Genomic DNA, 20,697 nt, shown 5'->3' with positions numbered 1-20,697 from the left:
GTTTATTTAATGAAGAATTTTTCTAAGAAACTCAAATATCTAAGTTTTAGGTTTCTTGAAGTACATCATGCCAATTTCTTTTGTCCTGAACTTTTCCCAGCAGACTTTCGAGGTTGGAACCCATTACTTCTTTGCCACCTCATCCTTTGCCACCCTCTTCACCTCGTGCGTTCTTCTCAACATTTACATTCTTAATATGTGCACAAAGTAGGTTTGTTTCAGTATCAGACCTTCACAGAGCAATCTGGTTTTATTTGCTGTAATACTGCCTTATACGTTTTCTTTGTAGTCCGTGGAACTCTAAAGAGTTTCCTTGAACACCACACTTCAAAAGTGACTAGCCCATGCCATTCAGCTTTCCTTATGATCAAAGTTTCACATTCATACATCACAGCTGGAAAAACCATAACCCTTACTATAAGGATCTTTGTTGTTGAAGTTATGTCTCCACTCCTTAAAGCATTGTCACAGTTGGACATTGTCTTCAGGTCAAGTAAGAAGCGCCTTTTGATTTTGTGGCACCACCAGCAGCAATCAGGGAGTTGAGATAACTGAATGTATAAACTATCTCCATTGGTTCACCTCCTATATACCATGGAATGGTAGGTTTAGTTCCCATTTTTTTTTTTTTTCACTTTCAGGATTAGACTAGCCTTTGCACTTGTTTCACTTTCAGTAAGAGGTTTCATTCTTTTAGCTCTTCTTCACTTTCTGCCATCAGTATGGTAACACTCGCATATCTAAGATTATTCCTATTATCCCAACTATTTTAATTTTGATTTCTTCTTCATGCAGGCTTGCCATATTCATTTCTGAATTTGACGCATTTAGTTGTTCTATATATGGTTTTCACCGAGGCTTCCTGGCCAAAGTATTTCCATATGAAATGACTGAGATGATCTATCTACAATACTGCACATTACTTGTGTGGGACTGCTGTATCCAAATCAAGGCACCAGCGGTGATGTCACATTGTGCCACAAATTTGGTGACATACAATATCAATTAAAGGTGTGTTCACTTGATGCCTTTCTTCTCTTCAACCTCGTGCACATGTTTACGCTTACATTTCCAACAACGCAACTACTCATGCATTTGTGCATGTGTTATTTCCTTGACATGCCGGCTGTGCCTGAAAGTGCTTTGCTTCCCAGCTTCAGAGGGAATCTGTTGCGCTGTTTGAAAGATGACAGGCAGCTGGGGCTCTTGTGTGTTTCCTTGTGTAGTATGTTGAGGTTATGTTTTAAAGCAATTATGTGCAATAATGTTGACTTCAAAGAAAGCACCTAGAAATTTTTAGATGACTATAGAGAAACAGAGGACATATAGAATGCTGCTCCTGAAGATTGTTTGAACAGAAACAGAAGACATATAGAATGCTGAAGATTGTTTGAACAGAAATTTGAGATGCTATCCCCCGAGTGTCAAGTATTAGGTAAAAAGTTTCTGACCATGTCATTGCAAATAATAAGATTTTCTCAAAGTAAGAAAAGTGAGACGAGGCCTTCAAAGTTATGAAAAGAGAATATGAAAACAGTAGGCAAATATACACATTATGGTGCCTTAATAGCACTACAATTGTGGAGCCTCATGTCAGAACAGAAGATGAGAGAGAGAGAGAGAGAGAGAGAGAGAGAGAGAGAGAGAGAGAGAGAGAGAGAGAGAGAGAGAGAGAGAGCAGCTGGTGCTCCTACTCGGAATTGAAAAGAACACTGAACAAGCATCCATTTTAGTGGATTCTGTGGTCTATTGGAATTACTAAATTTGTTGACTATGAGAATGTTAGCCTGTATATAATATCTTTTAATTGAAGTTGTGTATATAATTTTTCACAAACAAAATACAATCAACCATCACTGGCCGACAAGGAATCTCCCTTAAGTGTTTCTCAGTTTCAGGAATAATCACTGAAATTCTTTGTTTAGAAATACAAAATGTGTATACAAGGCACCAGTTGTGAGCTAATAAAATGTTATTGCCAACCTTAATCACTACAGTTTCCCAAGGAGAAAAATCTTACATCTCACTGCAACCACTTCCGGAAATTTGCAGACAAAACATTGCCATTACCTTGTATTTCTCGTACCTCTTGTTATTTAGTTACTGTTTTGCCCAGATTCACCTTGTGCATTTTTTCTGTTGCCTTTCATTACAATAAACACAGAACAAATTGACAAGCAAAGAAACGGATGCAAAGCAGACTGCTTGAACAATGATGCATTGTGCTGACATGAAAATACACATGCATACCTGCATTCTTTCTACTAATTTTTGTGCACACTTTTGTTCCCATGTGATAGAGATTGGTCATGTGAAAAGACACAATGTGTGGACCCATCTTGATGGTAACTTATGAAGGCCTTGGGCAAAATATTTTGGTAAACCATCTGTTAGATTCCACTGCACATAAAAATTTCTTAACACCCTTTTGGTGTGCTAATACTTAGTTACAGAGCACAGCAACATAATAATTCATAGATACAGCCTCATCTGACAGTTTCATTAGCAGATTATCTACTTGCATGCACGCATTGTTAGTGCTAAGAAATTATAAATGCAACATTATTTCTCGCCTGAAGGAATAACGATAAACATGATATAAAGATAAACACAGCAACAGCTCTCTCATTATTAAACTTGGGAGTGAAACTCTTCCAAGGAGAGATCCCCAGTGGTGGGACTGACTTTTTGAAATCATCTACACTGTTATGTAAATTAAGACCCCAGGTATCACACACTGAAGCAATTCTTCTGGTGGGCCCTCACTTGTAAGTAATTCATGCAAATAATTTCAGAATGTTGTGTGACACACTATAGCATGAAAAAATTTGCATCAAATAGTCTAGTTGTATGATGTGTTGCAGGAGGTTGTGGGTCCAAACCTCACCTTTTTATTTTTAATTCCTCCTCAAAATGACTGTTGATCATTTTTATTCAGTTAATTGATTTAAATGTAATTTTTTGTTTCCATTCCTTTGTCACATCATTTAAATCATAGTAACAACTTCTTCGTTTGCTCTCATTTTTCTCTCCATCATTCTTTTTCCACTCGAAATCTTTGTTCATGAGTTTTTAATTAATTGTATACATTAATTTCTATTTTATTTCTTTTCTTTTATCACCCTGTTTTTTCAACCACATTATTGCATACATTATATCTATTTTCATTTTGCTTTCGTTATTCTTATAAACCCTTATTTCATTTAAAAGTTCATTTGCATTATTTTGTCCACAGTGCAATAGGAATTTATGTTGTGTTTTAAATGTTTGTATGATGATTACCATGCAAAAAATTGCACATCTGATAACAAAAAATACATTTTTCACACCACTGCACAGTCAATATAAATAGATTGGTCTTTTGGTTTTTAAGTGACAGATTGGAATTTTCAAATAATTGAATGTTGTAATAGATAAATGTAATTAAATTCATATTCACAAAAATTCTGATTGAAAAAAGAAATATATAAAGAAAAAATGGAACAAACGGAAAATGTTCATACAGTGATTAAAATAATGAGACAAAGAAAAAGATATAAAAAATTACATTTAAACCAATTAACTTAATAATAGTAATGATCCAAGTCATTTCAATAAAGATTTACCTTTATAGGAGAACTTAATATACCTAACAAGATTTGAACCCACAACCTCTTGCATGTAAAGCTATTATGGGATTAAGACTGGATGATCTAGCAGTGAGATGCCCGAGTCAACCAATAATGTATGTGTGGGACTCTGTGAATATGCCTGCTCTCATCTTGGAAGATTAGCATATCCACAGTATTATCATCATGAAGATGTATAATAAAGAGCATCACTTGGTCACCAAGAATATTGAAAGAAACATCTTGGTTCAAGCAGTTCTTCAGGCTTTCCTGGCGATATGTTGACATGTTAAAGGACCGGGTCTTCTGCTGCTTGTTTGCACATGATATTTTAAGGACAGGACTCACTGTTTCTTCAGAAGCTCCATGAATTTGGCAGAAGATCCAATTATTCAACATCCTGGTACATGTTCACAATAATCAGAAGGAATGAGCCAAAGTTGTGGAATGAAAGCACCCCAAAAACCTTATAGAGCCACACCCTCCACCCTCCATCTTGAACTACACCTTCCACCCACTGCAATTTAAATGCAACATTGGATGCACCTACTTGCAACATTCACAAATAGGCAAAACCATGACTTGTCTGATCATACTACATCCTGTCCTGTTTCTGTGTTGCTTAGTTCCCTGAAGATGAGAAGCTTAATATGCCACTGTGAGTACTGGTCTTTTCTGAGGTACTCAACTCCAAATGTTCGTTGGTGTGCAGTTCCCCTTGAAATGTTTGGACAAAAAGTGGTTGTGATGGACCTGCAATCACAAACAACAGCAATTTCTGTTGGGCTTAAAGCTGAATGTCATAGACAAGAAGTGACACTCATCTCTCCATTCACTGTCAGATTGGATTCTTTTATGATGTCTCTTTTTACACCAAGATACGTGGCTGCGAATGAAACACCATTCCTTGTAGATATGATGGACATTGTGCATTGATACACTAACAAATCAGGAAACTTCATTCACAGTCTGCTCATAAGTATGTCCAAACATGATATCTCCCTTTTGTCATTGTGTCATGTCTCCACATTGGCCCAGTTTATTATGCTGATTTCATATAACCATCTGGCACATACATGCCACTTCACTGCCATAATTTACGACACCGGTGGAGGATCACATGAATAACTGCTACCGACTGCAGACAATCTACAGTGCTCCAAACTTAGCAGCATTTTTTTAGGTGGGTGGGTGGGGGGAGGGAGGGAGGGAGGGAGGGAGGGAGGGAGGGAGGGAGGGAGGGAGGGAGGGAGGGAGGGAGGGGTCTGAATAATTCTGTCCAGTGAGCTTACTTTTCCTGTTATAACATTTGATAGCTTGAAGTTTATCTGTACATCGAAATTTCACTTTCCTGGTTTCTCTCTTTGTCTGGAAAAGTATGGCCCTTCACTTACATGCATCTTTTCATATAGCTGTATGTGTAAGCAATAGAAAACAATGCTGGTAACTAGCAGATACTTCTTTTTTAATAGTGTCGGCACTTACCAACAAGTAAGTGTCACTGTTTGGTAAGTTGATTAATTTTTCCATAAATGTATTCCAAAACACACACACACACACACACACACACACACACACACACACACACACACACACAGTCTTTCTTGCTTTAGCATACATGGTTTTTGTATTTCTACCCAAAAGTGAAAGTCATCAGGAAATCATTAGGAAATGAAGTTGTTTAGTTTATTTCATTTTTTCTTCTCCTCCTCCTCCATTATTTTCACACCCTTCCAAACTATGTTCATTACAACATCACACATAAACTGTTCCACATGTTTTCATAGAGGAGGAAATGGAGTTCCGTATTTCAAAGATGTGGCATCCTTCCAATCATAGGTAAGATGGGAACATCTAACTGAAAATGTTTGTGAGAAACTAAGAATCTTACTAGTCATTGTGAGATAGAAACACTGATCTTTCCTAATAACCCTAAAGCCACATCACATGAAAAGTTAGGGTTCTTAGTGGAACAACCAGTGGAACAAATGATATATGAAAAGGATACAAACAAAAAGACTAGGTGAAAGATATTCAGATACTGGATAAATATGTGAATCAATTTTTTAACACAGCAGTGAAAAGACAATGTTTATGTTAAACCACAATATTCGAACTGTCACTGGACCTTGTCTCTACAGCACAACATAAAATTTGTTTATTACATTGATCTGAATTTTTCCGCAGTAGTACCCTCTGTCGTGTTACAAACTAGTTAATTTGCACTGTTTCTCACAACTGATAAAGATTATGATGGGATTTTGAACAAGGGAAAAGGAGGGGGGAAGGGGGGATAAAAGAGAGAGAGAGAGAGAGAGAGAGAGAGAGAGAGAGAGAGAGAGAGAGAGAGAGAGAGAAGCATATGTTGTCACTATCATGTTCCTTCCTCGCTTAAAACTGACTCCTGGTACACACTGGCACACATTTCAACAGGTACTATACGCAAGTACAAAGTCATACTCAAGAACAGCTTGATGCTACTCAATCCAAAGATCAATGAACATAACTGTACATAGTTGACGTACTTTATACTTCATATTACAGTGAGGATTCGTAAACCTGCCCTAGTGAAATATCTGCAAACAACACCAATTTCATGAAACTATAATTTTAGGTTATCTGTAATATGATTCTTGGAACTTGTGTTTATGTAAACTAAAATTACCAACATCAAGAAACACTTTAAGGAAGCAAGCAAAACTTCCAAAAGAATTTGTGGTGCACTTCCTGTGTACCAAGTTGATGCTTCCTCAAGGTAGGTGATTCCACAGGATGCGTAAAAACTCATGTCAATTGGAGCTGACGTGTGTTTAATAATTACACTTCACGCATGGCAATGTAAGTTTCACAAATCTGTAGTTTCATAAGTTTTGAGTATTAGTTTTGATGATACTTTGTGTTAGTCAAAATATTTTAAGCCATTGCAAATGATGGTTATGGACTTAAAACTCATACACATTTTTTGGGGTCAGAAGCTGGCCTCGAAAGTCATTTTTGTGCACTGAGTTACTGTACATTTCATGTTTTCTCATCAAGAAAGTCAAAAGTGTGACATTAACTAATCATTAAATCCTATGTACAGTAGAGATATTTCAGCACTTTGGCTTGCTGAGCACTTGAGGAACCATATCAAATAGCAACAACATGAAGTAAATGGCATGTCTACAACAAAATTTTACTATATACTTCCAGAAGAGTGAAGTTATGCAGTGGCACAGGTTTTTGTCACATGCTGAGAACAGTTTTTGGCAAAATCCGATAGCTTTAGTCTCCAATGGCCTCAATATTCTGGAGGTGCAAGCTAAAGATAGAAGGAAGATTATTAAGAAGACTAAGAATGTCTTACTACTCTGCGGTAGTCATTGAAGGAGATGGTTCAGAACTCTACAGATGATGATTATCATGTAACCAGTATTTGTAAGCTAAGTGCAAGCTTCAGTGATATCTCTAAAACAAATTTTCGCTCTGCAACAGAACCCTAATTATACACTTGTGGATGATATAAGGCATATTGCTTAGAATACTCCTCATACTGTTGTGAAGACTATGTCACTCTTTTCACAGTATGATAAGCTGTAGATGAAATAGTTTGTGGAATGTGTTAATTAAGTACTTCAAAAACTGCTAAGGAATGGGGGGTGATCATGCATTGGAGTAACTAATAAATTGTCCTACACTTTGTCACATCACACACAACAAGCTTTGCATCTGAATACTCCTGGAAAGAGGCTACTTTGACAAATAATTCCCAAAAGTATGCAGCCTGACCAAAAGGAGTATTTCATTTTTATCTGCATCTTTTAGTTGATCAAGGGTTCGTACATATTATAGTTTCTGTGGTCACGCATGTGATGAATAAATAACAATTCGGGCCTGTTAATCAGATCCGAATAACTTTGCTTTTGTTCTTCTAAGTTGACTACTTTTTCTTTGCAGCGCCTCCAGTGCAAGAGACTGAAAGAAAGCTGGAATCCTCCTCAGATCTATGTATGGAATAAAAAAATTTCTTCTTTCAATATATATCTATTAAAACTTTTTTGTACATCAACAGATAACTTCCTTCAGATGTGTATAATATAACTGTATTACAATCACTTGAATTACAGATGTGTTTTGTCATTAGACTGCACAACATGAATATATTTCGACAAATCAAAATGTCTCAGAATTAATGACAGAATGAGTCTTTTAAACCTTCTTTTGTTTTGTTTCTATGACATGACTATTGTTACTGTGAGTGCTATTCTTCCTCAGCCACAACACACCTGCAAGCAGCAACATCTAAGAGGTGGATATGTTAAACTCATCATCCCATTTTTTTTGATTTGTTGCACCCAAGTACCTCATATTACCTACACACAGACCATTAATAGACTATTCCTTCCACAATACACTGTCTGAAACATAACTTATAAATATCACGTTCATCTTTCACCACTTATATGGACAGAGTGCAACTCATAATTCTCCCAAAAATTCTGTGTTCCACATCACAAAGCATTATCCATCCCGCCCCAACTGTATCCAATTTATTCTGTACGTATTTTTTTGTGTAAGATTGTTCATAACAGAGAGCTGCAATTGACAAAAAATAAATAAATAATTTTAAAAAATACTGCAGCTTAGACAAAGCCGTGTATATTGAAAAATTACTCATTTAGTATTTTCTATGAACTTACTGAAAAATTACTATAGTGATAAACAGTTCTTTGAATCCTGAGCTACAATAATAGACCAGGAAACACAGATGCTGTATTACGGATAGTTTACAGGCCATTAACAAGAAATTTATTTAGTTTCATAAGGCAGAGAGATACATTTTTAAAAAGGTTATGCAGAATTAACTGGAGACTCATTATCTACGGATACTTTAATATTGATTTTCTGTTGGATAATACCAATTGAGGACACATTGACTTGTTGATATACAGCTTTTGATTATTTGCTAAAGCGAAACTTCTTGCGAGAATTGAAGGACATAGTGCAACAGCCTCTCAATTTGTTTGGCTCAATTATATCCTGTGATTTAGTTGTAAAGGTAGTAGTCAATGATTTATCAGATTATGATGGTCAAATGTCATCAGTAAAATATGATGACCACTTAGGTTCAGATCACAGAAAAAAAAGTACCAGATCAGAGTCATAATAAACAGCGTTTCTAGCTAATTCATAAGACAAGTTGCAGTCAAGAACTGGAACTACAGTACCATTAGTATTGTAAAATCCTCCTAACATAAAAAAAACCTGGTCACACACATAGTGTTCTTGTTGTTGTTGTTGCTGCTGCTGTGGTCTTCAGTCCTGAGACTGGTTTGATGCAGCTCTCCATGCCACTCTATCCTGTGCAAGCTTCTTCATCTCCCAGTACCTACTGAAACCTACATCCTTCTAAATCTGCTTAGTGTATTCATCTCTTGGTCTCCCTCTATGATTTTTACCCTACAATACTAAACTGGTGATCCCTTGATGCCTCAGAACATGTCCTACCAACCGATCCCTACTTCTAGTCAAGTTGTGCCACAAACTTCTCTTCTCCCCAATCCAATCCAATACTTCCTCATTAGTTATGTGATCTACCTATCTAATCTTCAGCATTCTTCTGTAGCACCACATTTCGAAAGCTTCTGTTCTCTTCTTGTCCAAACTATTTATCGTCCATGTTTCACTTCCATACATGGCTACACTCCAAACAATTACTTTCAAAAACGACATCCTGACACTTAAACCTATACTCAATGTTAACAAATTTCTCTTCTTTAGAAATGTTTTCCTTGCCATTGCCAGTCTACATTTTATATCCTCTCTACTTCGACCATCATCAGTTATTTTGCTCTCCAAATAGCAAAACTCCTTTACTACTTTAAGTGTCTCATGTCCTAATCTAATTCCCTCAGCATCACCCGACTTAATTCGGCTACATTCCATTATCCTCATTTTGTTTTTGTTGGTGTTCATCTTATATCCTCCTTTCAAGACACTATCCATTCCGTTCAACTGCTCTTCCAAGTCCTTTGCTGTCTCTGACAGAATTACGATGTCATTGGCGAACCTCAAAGTTTTTATTTCTTCTCCATGGATTTTAATACCTACTCTGAATTTTTCTTTTGTTTCCTTTATTGCTTGCTCAATATACAGATTGAATAACATCAGTGAGAGGCTACAACCCTGTCTCACTCCCTTCCCAACCACTGCTTCCCTTTCATGTCCCTCGATTCTTATGACTGCCATCTGGTTTCTGTACAAATTGTAAATAGGTTTTCACTTCCTGTATTTTACCCCTGCCATCTTCAGAATTTGAAAGAGTATTCTAGTCAACATTTTCAAAAGCTTTCTCTAAGTCTACAAATGCTAGAAATGTAGGTTTGCCTTTCCTTAATCTAGCTTCTAAGATACATCGTAGGGTCAGTATTGCCTCATATGTTCCGATATTTCTACGGAATCCAAACTGACCTTCCCCGAGGTCAGCTTCTACTAGTTTTTCCATTCGTCTGTAAAGAATTCGCTTAGTATTTTGCAGCCGTGACTTATTAAACTGATAGTTAGGTGTGATTCTTGAGTTTCTCCCGACGTATTTGATAATCAAAATATCCACGGGTGTACTGCCGGTCTATAGTGTCTAACGGGCACAATATTTCGGCGATCAAACATGTCGCCATCATCAGGTGAACTGACGGACTGAGCTCCTGTGAACGCGCCGGCACGGAGATCCGTACGCTATGGCTGCTCAGGGGGAACTGGGTTCGGTCGTGGCGGCGGCCGATTTAAATACCCTCCGCCCGCGGCGCGCTCCCTCCGCCGTCCGTGCTCCGCACCATGGTAGCGTTCTGGAACAGATTGCGACGGCGTCTGAGATGACGTCGGTGTGATGGCTCTGTCCGCCGTGGTTGTCACAACTATGCGTTTGCTCGATTTACTCTTGATTAACCCAATTGCTGGTTCCCAAGCCTTGCTAAGATTATAGCCACAGTCACAGTTTACGAGGTCGTCATTGGTGCGAATTTCGATGGCCTCTCTAACAACGCTGTCCCAGTATCTCGACGTCTGTACCAGAATCCTCGTGCGGTCATACTCCATAGCGTGATTTTCCGACAAACAATGTTCAGCGACCGCCGACTTGCTCTGATACATCAGTCGAGTGTGCCTCTGGTGTTCACTGCATCAATCCTCAACGGTACGCACCGTCTGACCAATATACGACTTGCCACATTGACACGGAATCTGGTACACGCCGGCTTTCCTCAAACCGAGGTCATCTTTGGGGCTCCCAACGAGTGCACGAGTTTTATTCGGAGGACAAAACACAGTTCCGACCCGGTGTTTCTTCATAATGCGGGCGATTTTCCCCGAGAGTGCGCCTGTGTATGGAATAAATGCAGTGCCTACCTCCTCCCTCGTGACTTCATCCATCTCAACAGGTTGTGATGCAGTGGTTGGGCGGAGGGCACGTTGGATCTGCCACTCTGAGTACCCATTTTTTCGAAATACCGTTCTCAGATGTTCCAATTCCTGGGGTAGACTCTCTGTGTCAGAGATAGTGCGCGCCCTATGTACTATAGTTTTAAGTACCCCATTCCTCTGTGAAGGGTGGTGGCAGCTGTCTGCATGCAAATACAGATCAGTGTGTGTTGTCTTTCTATACACCCCATGACCTAGGGTGCCGTCAGTCCTTCTCCTAACCAAGACGTCAAGGAAAGGTAATTTACCCTCCGTTTCAGTCTCCATAGTGAATTTGATTTGGGGTGTATGGAGTTTAGATGTGTAAGGAAGTCAAGGAGTTTATTCATACCATGTGGCCAGATGACGAATGTGTCATCCACGTAACGGAAAAAGCATATAGGTTTCCATTCGGATGACGACAGGGCTTCCTCCTCGAAGTTCTCCATGTACAAATTCGCTACCACCGGTGAGAGTGGGCTACCCATGGCGACTCCTTCCGTTTGTTCGTAGTATTCTCCATTGAAAAGAAAATATGTGGAAGTCAAGACATGCCTAAAAAGTTCAGTGGTATTGTCGTCAAACCTCTGACCAATCAACTCTAGCAACTCTCGCAGGGGTACCCTCGTAAACAAGGAAACGACGTCAAAACTCACCATGATACCTGATTCATCCAACCTGAAGCTATCAAGGCGTTTAACAAAATCCACGGAATTACGGATGTGATGAGGGCATTTACCCACATAAGGACTTAATATTCCCGTCAGGTATTTGGCCAACAAATATGTAGATGCCCTGATGTTGCTGACAATGGGGCGTAATGGTACCCCCTCTTTGTAAACCTTCGGGAGTCCATATAGTCTAGGCGGTACCGGACCTTGGGGGTAACAATTTCTTAGCGTCACCCTCCGGTAAATCTGCGTCCTTGACAAGAACCCTCGTCTTGTTCTCCACCTTCTTTTGTAGGGTCAACGCTGATCTTCCAGTAGGAATCGTCATTTAGCAGGCTCTGCATCTTATCAGTGTAGTCCTTATGGGAGACAACAACTGTAGCATTGCCTTTGTCAGCTGGTAAGACAACAATTTCAGAGCGTTCCCTCAGATCACGAATGGCCGCCCTCTCTTTACTGCTGATATTTGACTTCATCGGCTTGGATTTCGTCAACACACGACAAGTTTCACGACGTATTTCCTCGGCTGATTCTGGCGGAAGTCGAGCTGCAACCTGTTCAACAGCACTAACAATTTCTGCGACCGGAGTGAACTTGGGAGTGGGAGCGAAGTTGAAACCTTTCTGCAAAACCGAGACCGCATTATCACTCAACACCATGCCACTCAAATTGATGACAGTCTTGCACGGAACCTGAACCTTGTTTGTCGGAAAATCACGCTATGGAGTATGACCGCACGAGGATTCTGGTACAGACGTCGACATACTGGGACAGCGTTGTTAGAGAGGCCATCGAAATTCGCACCAATGACGACCTCGTAAACCTTGACCGTGGCTATAATCTTAGCAAGGCTTGGGAACCAGCGATTGGGTTAATCAAGAGTAAATCGAGCAAACGCATAGATGTGACGACCACGGCGGACAGAGCCATCACACCGACGTCATCTCAGACGCCGTCGCAATCTGTCCACCGCGCTACCATGGCAAGGGGCGCGGACGGTGGAGGGAGCGCACCGCGGGCAGAGGGTATTTAAATCGGCAGCCACCGCGACCGAACCCAGGTCCCCCTGAGCAGCCATAGCGTACGGATCTCCGTGCCGGCACGTTCACAGGAGCTCAGTCCGTCAGTTCACCTGATGATGGCGACATGTTTGATCGCCGAAATATTGTGCCCGTTGCACACTATAGACCGGCAGTACACCTGTGGATATTTTGATGATGGTTAGATAATTTTCACATCTGTCAATGCCTGCTTTCTTTGGGATTGGAATTATTATATTCTTCTTGAAGTCTGAGGGTATTTCGCCTGTCTCGTACATCTTACTCACCAGATGGTAGAGTTTTGTCAGGCCTGGATCTCCCAAGGCTGTCAGTAGTTCTAATGGAATGCTGTCTGCTCCAGGTTCTTTGTTTCGACTCAGATCTTTCAGTGCTCTGTCAAACTCTTCATGAAGTATCATATCTCCCATTTCATCTTCATCTACATTCTCTTCCATTTCCATAATATTGTCCTCAAGTACTTCACCCTTGTATAGACCCTCAATATACTCCTTCCACCTTTCTGCTTTCCCTTCTTTGCTTAGAACTGGGTTTCCATCTGAGCTCTTGATGTTCATATAAGTGGTTCTCTTTTCTCCAAAGGTCTCTCTAATTTTCCCGTAGGCAGTTATCTATCTTACCCCTAGTGAGGTAAGCCTCTAGATCCTTACATTTGTCCTCTAGCCATCCCTGCTTAGCCATTTTGCACTTCCTGTCGATCTCATTTTTGAGAAGTTTGTATTCCTTTTTACCTGCTTCATTTACTGCAATTTTATACTTTCTCTTTTCATCAATTGAATTCAATATTTCTTCTGTTACCGAAGGATTTCTACTAGCCCTCGTCTTTTTACCTACTTGATCCTCTGCTGCGTTCACTACTTCATCCCTCAAAGCTACCCATTCTTCTTCTGCTGTATTTCTTTCCCCCATTCTTGTCAATTGTTTCCTCATGCTCTCCCTGAAACTCTGTACAACCACTGGTTCTTTCAGTTTATCCAGGTCCCATCTCCTTAAATTCCTACCTTTTTGCAGTTTCTTCAGTTTTAATCTACAGTTCATAAACAATAGATTGTTGTTAGAGTCCACATCTGCCCCTGGAAATGTCTTACAATTTAAAACCTGGTTCCTAATTCTCTGTCTTACCATTATATAATATATCTGATTCCTTCTAGTATATCCAGCGTTCTTCCATGTATACAACCTCCTTTCATGATTCTGAAACCAAGTGTTAGCTATGATTAAGTTGTGCTCTGTGCAAAATTCTACCAGGCGGCTTCCTCTTTCATTTCTTAGTCCCAATCCATAATCACCTACTACATTTCCTTCTCTCCTTTTTCCTACTGACGAATTCCAGTCACCCATGACTATTAAATTTTCATCTCCCTTCACTATCTGAATAATTTCTTTTATTTCATCATACATTTCATCAATTTCTTTGTCATCTGCAGAGCTAGTTGGCACATAAACTTGTACTACTGTCGTAGGTGTGGGCTTCGTATCTATCTTGGCCACAATAATGCGTTCACTATGCTGTTTGTAGTAGCTTACCTGCATTCCTATTTTCCTATTCATTATTAAACCTACTCCTGCATTATCCCTATTTGATTTTGTTTTTATAACCCTGTAGTCACCTGACCAGAAGTCTTGTTCCTCCTGCCACCAAGCTTCACTAATTCCCACTATATCTAACTTTAACCTATCCATTTCCCTTTTTAAATTTTCTAGCCTACCTGCCCGATTAAGAGATCTGACATTCCACTCTCCAATCCGTAGAACGCCAGTTTTCTTTTTCCTGATAACGACATCCTCTTGAGTAGTCCTTGCCCGGAGATCCGAATGGGGGACTATTTTACCTCCGGAACGTTTTACCCAAGAGAACGCCATCACCCTTTAACCATACATACTGTATGGTGCAAAAATTATAGCTTTTATGCAGCTAATAGATTTTTTTTAAAATCAAGTAATCAAGTCTGTGGAGTACCAAGTATCCAAGATGTTCAATGATTACCTCTTCACTGTGGAAGCAAACACTGCGGCTACTAGCAGAAATCTATTTCAAATAGCTAAGGTGGGTACAATACTAATAACACTACCAAGTGGTAATTCTGACAGCTATTACTGCAATCTAGGAGCTGATGACTCACAATATATTTCCTGGGAGATTGTAATATGCTGCAGTAAAAGCCACCAATAACAATGGAGATAAGCAAATCACCTCAAACACCATTTTTATTTCTCTTTTTTCAGTATTCTCAAAAGTTTATAAAAATACTTTTTAGTTCACCTATTATAGAAGATTAGTCACAGAGAAGGCCTCATAAATGAAGTCTTGGGGGACCTAAACAAGAAAAATAATCCAGTTTATAATTCTGTGACATTGTCAAACCCTTTAGTTGTGTTCACCATGAAATTCTGTGTGATAAACTAAAATGTTACGAGTAGGGACCTGAAAATTTAGCTTTTTTTTTTTTTTTTTTTTTTTTTTTTTTTGCCGAAATTAATGTCTATTTTTAGGCAAAATTTGCATGTAATTTTTTGTTTATTTGTAAGGTTGTGATGCAACTTGTCTGAAGACAAAGCTTTAGTGTGTATAAATTGACAGTGAAAAAAAAAAAAAAAAAAAGTGGCGATTGGGGAGCTTTTTGACTGGAATATTCCCTTTTGTATATGCTTCAAAAGTTTTTTGCCCAAAATCTTCTTTCCTTGTTTTCCTCTTTTGGCTTCCTACAAATGGTTGTTTATTTTGAGAATCAGCAGTATTATCCCATTGCTGAACAGAGCGCTTCTCTGATTTTAGGTGTTTCTCGACATCATTTTTTTCCCCACCCAATTCAATAGCTACAAAATTGATGAAATATTGATTCCAACCAATGCTACAGGTAGAACTGACAAAGTTAATATTAACTATAGTAATAGCTATTTCCACATTAGAGGAAGACTTTCTACACTGTTGAAATACATTGACAGGTTTTGTTTGTATGTCACTAGAGTGCAAGCCACAAACTCTAAATTGGCAGTCTTTTGCAAGTGTAAATGAAAAAGAATTATGATTGCCAGAGCGAATGATCAGAGAGATCTCTACTGATGTTGTGGTCCAGAACTAGCCTTACCACACATTTAAAAATAATAAAGGAAAATGAACAATGCACAATACAAAGTCTTTGGTAATGGCTACCATGCACTCACTTGCATAGACTGGCAATGTCATAAATGAGGTACTTATCAACCGACATCTACCAATATCTAACGCAACCACAGTTCAAAACACCCACCACTTATAAAACTGCCATGTTAAAGTAACGGCATCCACTACATTTACATGGGTTTTCCAAAACCAAATATCACAAACCCATTTCCCAATTCTGCTTCTGATAGATTGAGTAAACATCAATTCTGGAAATGCAGTTATAGTTGTCAGATTTCAACTTGCACAATAAATTTTCACTGTCATGTAAAAGCACAATAATATTTGATACATAGGTTGTCAGGTTACATCTAGCTGCTATAAGTTTTGGTTAATGTGTAAAATGTTACTTTTGTGCTGTGAAGGAGAAATAGAAGTCTTAGACTGAGTGAAGTTGTCTATCTCTAAGAGAATCCACAACTGTGCTGATAAAAATTAGAAACCAGAACATCTGATTTCAAATGCAGTACTTGACTGATCTACCAAATTGATTCAGCCCTGAACATGTAAACAAAACAGCATAAAATGTTTTCCAAAATTTAGTTTTCATCTTCTGGAAGTTCTCTCTAATGTAAATGTAGCGATTATAGCAATTTTTGAACTTTAGCTAGCAGGTAAATTACATGTTTCTTTGTTCTATGATGCTAAGTCCCATGGCTGAGTCTTTTGCGTTATGTGGCACGTAAAGAGACCATTCAGTCACTCACAAACAATTGATGTAGCACCAGAGCATTGATCACAGTGATACATCATCGTGTTCATGCGCTTTGTTTCGCAAACACATCCTTATGCATATTATCTTTCCAAACAGGGCTGCGACAGATGATATGCAATGGCAGTAACCAGAAATTTGTTACATTTTCAATGTTTATACGAAGCAAATAAAGCTATTTCAAACTACCTCCAATCATATAGTTCATCTGGATACAATTTGCTCTGGAGTAGCATGTATTAGGTAATTTTGCATGTCTGCATTTTTGTATTTTGAGGCAGAATTTGCATTTGTTGCAAAATTCGAATTTTTAGGATCCCCAGTTACGACATTTCCCATATAGGTGGAGTCTTTCCTTCATTACAAAATGCACAGACACAGCATGTCACAGGAATAAAACTTAGCTCAGAATGTGGACACAAGATTTGTGAGATCACACGAAGATAAGTAGTCAGTCCCTACATCTCCATCTATTTCTAAATCTACATGATCCCTCAGCAGCTCATAAATTAGTCCCTAGAAGAACGTTCATCAAACCATCTTTGAGTTATTTTTCTACTGCTATCTGCTCTAACAGCGTGCAATAAATTGAACACCTAACTCTTTCTCTTACTTTAATATCATAATCACTTCCACCTGTGTCAGTGGGTGTCAACAAAATATTTTCACATTTCGACGAGAAAGCTGGTGATTAAAATTTAATGAGAAGATCCACAACAAAAAACATCTTTGCTTTAATGATTGCTGCCCCATTTCACGTATCATCTCTCATTTTGCAGTAATAAAAATGAGTTGTCTTTCTTTCAACTTTCTGATGACCTCTGTCAGTTCTACCTGCTGCGAACTCCACACCGCACAGCAATACTCCAGAAGAGAACAGACAAGTGTAGTGTAGGCAGTCTCTTTACTAGACCTGTCGCATTTTCAAAGTGTTCTGCCACCAAATCACAGTCTTTACTTCACTTTCACCCACAACATTATCTATGTGAATGTTCCAATTTATGTTGTTCCTAACCATAATCTCTAAGTATTTAGTTGAATTTGTAGCCTTTATAGCTGTGTGATTTATCATGTACCAGAAATTTAGCGGAGTCCTTTTATTACTCATCTGGATGACTTCACAGTTTTCATTATTTAGAGTCAGTTGCCACTTTCACACCATACAGATATCACAACTATCATTCTGCAAATTGTTTTGATTATCTGATGACTTCACAAGATGGTAAATGACAGGATCATCCACAAACAATGTAAGAGAGGTGCTCGGATTGTCTCCTAAATCATCTACATAGCTCAGGAATAGCAGAAGGCCTATAACACTTCCTTGGGGAATGCCAGAAACTACTTTTATTTTACTTGATAATTTTCTATCGATTACTATGAACTGTGACGGGAAACCATAAGTCCAACTGCACAACTGAGACAATACTCTGTAGACACACAATTCGATTAGAGGTTGTTTGTGAAGAACGACGTCAAAGACCTGAAAATCTAAAAATACTGTACTTTGTTCTTAACCTACATAAATGGTCTTACAATGGCTTTCAAGGACAGTTCAAAAACTGTTGTGTTGCTATTGACACAAGTGTAGTAATCAAGAGTGAAAACTTAACCTCAGCAAACACAGCTCTGATTACAGCTAAACAATCCCACAGTCAGTTAACAGCAAGGAGGAACATAAAAGGAGTCTTCCTGTAGGGTGTGCATCCATCTGATTTTGAGCACATCCGGGCATCCCCTGGTAATGGTACAACAGCTGGCAGCTGGCCAATACTTCCACACCAAAGGCATCAACCATTGAAATTGCAACCCAGTGTGTTTCAAAATTGCCCTAAATAGGGTCAGCTTTGCATACAGCATCTCTCAATATAGGCAGCTTAAGCTACCAGGAGGAGGATCTCTTTAAAAAATTGTGCCAATGCAGTGGCTGTGACGTACTCTATACACAGGTGACACATTGGTATCTTCAGGAAAGCCACCCCAAAATACTTGGAATAACTCTTGTCGCAGAATGACTTCACAGTCATTATGGCAGGGCCATTTCTGCAAGATGCAGCCTAGACAGTAACTCTACTGGAATCACTGCAAAAAACAATATTGAGGTCTAACAGTTGGATCACATGGTTTCAATTTATAAACCTCCTACAGAAACTTTCGTTTTTCAAGGAGTGCCTAGTTTCTGTAGCTAAGAGTGTTATAGGTGACTTGAATAGCAATAGTACCAGCTGGGGTTATAGTGAAAATGGAGTCACATTACCGAATTGGGCAGATTCTGCGTCTATGACACTTATACAAGATAGTAAGTTGCCACCATCTTTCAACAGGCCTCAATGGAACTGTGGACACAGTCCTGACCTTATACTTGCCAGCGACATCATCAAATAGCTGTGCATAAAGTCAGTACACTAGCCAATTCCTAAGTCTCAGTACATGCCAATCATGTGTCACATTCTGGGCTGTTTCGTTTTGCCACAGATGCAACTTTAAAAAAGCAAACTGGAATAAGTTTAAAATTCTCCTTGATCAAGTGGTAACACATATTAGCCCATACTCTGTGCAATATGACCACTTCGTAAGAGCAGTGAACAAAAGATCTAGAACGTTCATCCCTCGTGGACACTGAACTACGTATGTACAAGGAGTGTTCACAGAGATAGCATAGACCTCGATCACTGCTATACAGTGTTAGAGCAAGACCCATTTGATGAAGAAACAACATCTCGTGGATTGCATTTGCTTGAATCAATATTAGCCGCCAAGTTGGAGCAGTGGAACACGCTTATGGAAGAAACTGATTTCAGCAAAAACAGTCAGAAAGTCTAGAAACTTTTCAAAGGCCTCCATAATGGTCATGTGACCCTTCATGCAAACATAACAGCCAACGATACTGCCCATCAACTATTAATAAATGGGAAATCCTACAACCAAAATGCCACGCCAAAATCTAATAACATGTGTATTTCTGTTACCAACCTGCTTAGACCTTTTTGTTTGGAAGAGCTGCAGGGGGCTATTAGCGAGTGTAAAACAGGGAAGACTGCTGGGTTGGTCAATATTGGGAATGAGCAATTTAAACGTTTGTGTCCTGCAACATTAAAATGGATTTTAGATCTTTTCAATAAAAGCTTATACAATCTGGAAGAATATCTAAAATCTGGAGGAAAGCTCGTATCAGTGCTGTCATTTAAACTGGTAAAGAGAACAATGAACCTAAGGGTTATCATCTGATATCTACTCTTTGCCACCTGTACAAAATCCTGGAGAGAATTATTCTGAACTGCTTCATGGAAGCAAGCTCGTACCTCAACAAGCACATTTTCAATCTGGTAAAAGCTACCCTTCACAGATCACCGATCTAACTCGGTACTTCGACGACAGTTTTGTATCGTGTATGATCACCGAGTGGCCTTTGTTGACCTTTCTACCGTATACAACACTGTAAACTATAAAATACCCCTGAAAAAATTTTATGACATCAGTTATGACTCCATTTTACCAATCTTAATTGCCAACTTTCTTTGCAACAGGAGATTTTTTGTGGAGTTTCAAAGACAGTGCAGTATATGGAGGCTACAGAGAAATGGACTGCCTCAGGGCAGTGTTCTGAACCCTATGCTCAAATATATATTTGAATGACTAACCACCTCCACTACAGACCAAAAGTTTCCTGTATGTGGAAGATCTCATGTTCGCCACTCCAGGAAATGATTTCCATGATGATCAAATGGCTTTGAGCATTATGCGACTTAACTTCTGAGGTCATCAGTCGACTAGAACTTACAACTAATTAAACCTAACTAACCTAAAGACATCACACACATCCATGCCCGAGGCAGGATTCGAACCTGCGACCGTAGCAGTCGCGCAGTTCCAGACTGAAGTGCCTAGAACCGCTCGGCCACACCGGCCGGCCTTCCATGATGTCAAAAATAACTTGTTTGAAGCACTGGAAGAACTGGGACGGTTCTACAAGAATAACAGCTTAAGGCTTAATCCTACCAAAATGCAAGTGTGTGCTTTCCACTTAAAAAGCAGACAGGCCAACCACCAA

General features: G+C 39.1%; 1 protein-coding gene across 7 annotated transcripts in view; it reads right to left on the bottom strand.

The window, feature by feature from the left end:
• LOC126363261 (exonuclease mut-7 homolog) overlaps window positions 1–20,697 on the bottom strand; it is a 265,763-nt gene that overhangs the window by 96,203 nt on the left and 148,863 nt on the right. The gene's annotated exons all lie outside the window — the stretch shown is intronic.

The sequence above is a fragment of the Schistocerca gregaria genome, chromosome 1 (assembly GCF_023897955.1).
Source record: "Schistocerca gregaria isolate iqSchGreg1 chromosome 1, iqSchGreg1.2, whole genome shotgun sequence".
In the NCBI taxonomy this organism is placed as follows: domain Eukaryota; kingdom Metazoa; phylum Arthropoda; class Insecta; order Orthoptera; family Acrididae; genus Schistocerca; species Schistocerca gregaria.
Note: the sequence above shows the minus strand (reverse complement) of the source record. Positions and strands in the feature narration are given on the sequence as shown.